Source organism: Triticum dicoccoides, chromosome 1A (genome assembly GCF_002162155.2).
Source record: "Triticum dicoccoides isolate Atlit2015 ecotype Zavitan chromosome 1A, WEW_v2.0, whole genome shotgun sequence".
NCBI lineage: Eukaryota > Viridiplantae > Streptophyta > Magnoliopsida > Poales > Poaceae > Triticum > Triticum dicoccoides.
Genome location: NC_041380.1, coordinates 101941187 through 101945732, shown reverse-complemented (window position 1 = coordinate 101945732; position 4546 = coordinate 101941187). Strand labels below are relative to the sequence as shown.

The following is a 4546-nucleotide window of genomic DNA, read 5'->3' as shown; positions in this document are numbered from 1 at the left end:
TCTGAAAATGCCACCGAACACAAAAAGAAAAGAAAAAAACCCATACCTCCCCACGCCCCCACTCCCTCCCCGACCCAGCAACCATCCCCGCGCCCCCAGTCCCTCTCAGATCCAGCCACCCACCATCGCCGGTGTTGGCCCACCGCGGGATACGACCACCGCACAGCCGCCACGCCGCCCCCACCCTGAGAACCGGCTGCCGCTTCCCTCCTCGGATCGCACCGCTGCCCCCATCACCCTCCATGGATCATGTCGCCGTCGCTTCCCTCCCCGGATCCCGCCTCCAACTGCGCCTCTGCCGGCCCCTGCAACCAACCGCGCCACAGCCAGGCCCGCCTCCAACCACGCCGTCGTCGAGGCCCGACCTCCAACCGCGCCGCCACCGAGGCCCGACCTCCAATCGTGCTGCCGCCCCCCACAGCCCACAATCGGCGTCGCCGACCCCGCCCTGCCACAACAGGCAAACCCTCTGCCCCAACCACTGGTGCCTGCCCGGATACATTGCCACCATGCGTCGGCAAACTCCCTGCCAACCACCGGCACCTGCCCAGATCCGTCGCCGCCACTCGCCGGCCACACGCCCTCTGCCTCGCCCCAACTTCCCCTATGGCGCGAGCTTTCCTCTGCTCCAACGCGAATTTCCCTCCCGTCCGTCGCGACCTTCCTTCTACGCCGCTGCGACCTTCCCTTCCCTCCGGCTTGCCCTCCTACTCCTCCGCAGCCCCATCCCCACCCTTCCTGCCCCGAACAACTTCCTGGTGCCTACTCATTGCATCTTCCTCCATGCTATTGCTGCTCTCTTCCTCCATGTTGCTGTTTGTGTATATGGCTAAAACAAAAACGTGTTTTTTTAGATTTTACCTTGGCTGGGTGCATCCTCTCTCTTTGGTTACAGGAGAAGTTCATGTTGTCAGAAAATTGAAGTCCATGTATATGGAAGTTGATGGTTGTTGTGTGTATGCAGGGGAGCACAAAAAACTTGTGGCTGACAAATTTTCCTGTTGTGTAGCCGCAACAATCTTTCTTGACCTCTTTTATAATCTTTTACTACCTTGTTATATCTTGTAGATTGGCGATTGAGGGTGTTTTCCTTGAGAGTGGAACCTCAGAGGTAATAACTTGCGGACAACACCTTTTTTACCAACGAGCGGACATCACCTTCAACATGGCAATATCTTCTTGCAATTTCATTTGTAAGAACCATTCTGGATTCGTAACAACATCTCTGCAAAATTTCAGGAATTCTCTCTTATTCCACAGCTCGCAAGATCACGGCCCATTTTCAACAAAGCTAAGCTCAAGAGTGCGACTGCGGTCGAAGATGCATTAGAGATTGCGAGAAGCTCTCTCTAGTCTGGCTCCTCTAGTTGTCAACACATACGACCTCTTCAGTTTGGGAATGTAGATTCTTTTGAAAAGTCAAGACTACGATGACAAAAAGTGCAGCCATAGTATCCATTCTATGTTTGTAATTTTCTTAGATGCCCCTCGGCTATCGACCCATAAACTTTGGTACTTGTGGCATATTATTGGTTATAACTACATATGCTCTGCTTGTTTCTTCCCAGCATCTCCTTGGCTGTTGTAATGTTGCCCGTTATGGTTGAAAAATGTACGCGGCCTAATGTTTGTTATGTGTTTAAAAGATAATGCAAATCTAGGTGGAGGTGTTCCTCACATATGTATGTTCTTGACATATTTGAAGGTTCATAGTAATTTTTCCTTTTCAAATGTCAAAAGTTCGCTTGTGAAAAAAGGTTCCTTAACCTCGTTTACAGGAGAAGGTACACGTAAAACATGAGATCCAATTTTTAACTACTATTGTTTGTGTCTGAAAGAACAAGTGCACGCAAGTTCAAATATTGGCCCTATCTTGAAAAACACGAGATCCAATTTTTAACTACACTTGTTTGTGTCTAAAAGAACAAGTGCACGCAAGTTCAAATAGTGGCCTTATCTTGAATATTTTGCTTGTGAATCACCATGCGTAGTGGCATGTCTGTATGTGCTTGTACTACTTGGTTTTTTACGTTTCTATAAATAAATCCAAGAAGTCCAAATTAAAATACAGAGTAGTTCAATTTTAATAAAAATAACAGATTTTCCTGCTTCTAATAATAAAACCAAGAAAATTGCAATAAAGGAACATTTTTTTGTATAACTAGGACTTTTCCCGTTACTAATGAATAACACCAAGAATTCATAATTCAAAATTGAAGTTGATGTTTATAAGATCTCATATTTTCCCCGATACTAAAGATTTAAACCAAGAAGTTCAATTTTAAAAAATAGAGTGGTTCAATGCATATAAAAAACTCAGTTTTTTCTTGTTACTGAAGAATAAAACCGAGAAGTTCAATTTTAAAAAAGTGGAGCAGTTTGATATTTATTTCAAAACTCAGTTTTTTCGGTTGCAAAAGAATAAAACTAATAAGTTCCATTCGAAATAATGAAGAAGTTTGATGTTTCTAAAAAACTTTAATTTTCACATTTCTAAAAAAACACAAAGAACTTTAAATAAAAAAGTTAGAGCAGTTCTATGTCAATAAAAAACTCAGATTTTTTTCCTTACTAAAAGCAAAACAGAGAGAAATTACGAACAAAAATACGTGGCAGAAGTTCAAAGTGAAAACAACAGGAAGTTCAACTACTACACGGAATGTGTTTCACGTAAGAATATATGAATAGAAAACAAAGAGCTTAAAAGGATTGTTGCAAGAAGTTCACGTGCTCCTCCCGGTGAAGTTCAAGATCTCTAGTGCGAGACGTCCGACCTTCAATTACAGGTAAAAAACAGGCAAAAACGACGTTGTTTTTGCCATTATTAAAAATGCTCTCAAACAAAAAAATTGTAAGATGTGTCTACATGAAAAAGATGTTCCTATTCATAAGCTTTCTAATGATATATTATATGCTATGTTCTGATGAATGGTTTACCCATTCAAAAAAATATTTCGAACCATCTCGAGTATGAAAAACTGAACAACACGAAAAAGTTGTGTGTTTTCAACAGCTTTCCATCGGTATATCATTTGCTCAATTCCAGTAAGTTGTCTGGGAGTTACGGGCAAAAAAATCATGTCAGAAACAGAGTGAAGTTCAAACAGACATGTCCGAGAAGTTCAATTACTTCACACAGTGCATTTCCATTCACGATGAAGGCACAAATCATGATCTCGTCATTTTCTAATTACTTCAAAACGGTAGGAATATCACTTGTGAATATCATTTGTGTAATTTCTAGTCCTCGGTCGGTGAAAGTTAAAAATTTATTGTGAGAGAGGTTTGTACAAAAGGAATATCATTTGTGTAATACAGACAAATGAATGAGAAAATTTACAAACAAAAATATGTCACAGAAGTTCAACATGAAAAACAGTAGGAAGTTCAACTACTACACTGAATGAATTTCAGATGAAAAACTTTTAGAACCATCGCGAGTATGAGAAAATAATCAATACGGGAAAGTTGCGTGTTTACAGCAGCTTTCCATCGGTATATCACTCGCTGAATTCTGGGGAGTGGATGGAGAACTACGAGTAGTGGATAGAGATCTGCGAGAGAAAAAAGCACGTCGAAAACAGAGTGAAGTTCAGGTAGACATGCTGAAAAGTTCAGGTTCTTCACGCGGTGCATTTTTGAAGAATCTGTTTCGCGATAGAGGCAGAACAAATGATCCTGCCGTTTTCGAAATTACTTGAAAACGGCTAAGAATCAGAGAAAACCATCAACATGAAAAAGTTTCGCATTTTCCGTAGCTTTTCAACGGTATATTATTTTCCCAATTCCGATAAAGTTTGTAGAAATTACGACGAAAATACATTTTTCGCCATTTTCGAAACTAACTTAAAAACGTAAAGAATTGGGAGAAAAAATACATACCAAAAAGTTTTGTATTTGTTCAAGCTTTCCAACGCCATATCATTTGCTGCATTCGGATGCACGGTTAAAAATTAGCTCGAAAATACGAACTCGGTAGGACTTGGACCATTTTCTAAATTACTCTTAAACCATTCAAAATTAGAAAAAAAACTTTCAAGATGAAAAAATAGCGCATTTTCATAAGCTTTCCAACGCCATATCATATGCCTCCATTGGATTAGCCGTTTAGAAATGACATCGAAAAAACGAACTCAGCTGTTCGGTTTACGAAATTTTACATTTTTTTTCAAATTACTCTTTAACCATAGGGAATTAGAGAAAACTTTCAACATGTGGAAGGAGCGGTTTTGCAGCAGCTTTCCAACGCCATATTATATGCCTCATTCCGATAAACGGTTTAGAAATGCGATTGAAAATACGATTCACGTTTTTTGTGCGAAGAAAAACGGTTTTCAAAACTGCTCTTAAACCGCTTATATTTTGCCAAAAATTTAAATTGGGTCATGATATTGGGGTCCATAGCTTTCCAAAGGTATATCGCAAGCCCTATTTGGGCAATGTTGGCGGAAGTTCAACCTAGTTCACAGGGAAGTTCAATGTACTACTAGCGGGGCAGGTCAGGTTGTGATGAGAATATTATTCTGATCCCGTGATCAGAATAGTG

The 4546-nt window shown here is 41.0% G+C and overlaps 1 long non-coding RNA gene across 1 annotated transcript; it reads left to right on the top strand.

Moving 5' to 3' along the window:
* Positions 1 to 93: 93 nt before the first annotated feature.
* On the top strand, positions 94 to 1679 carry LOC119268356. The gene is made up of 2 exons (XR_005133146.1): positions 94 to 1111; positions 1240 to 1679. It is a non-coding gene; the product is annotated as an uncharacterized LOC119268356 (long non-coding RNA).
* Positions 1680 to 4546: the final 2867 nt, after the last annotated feature.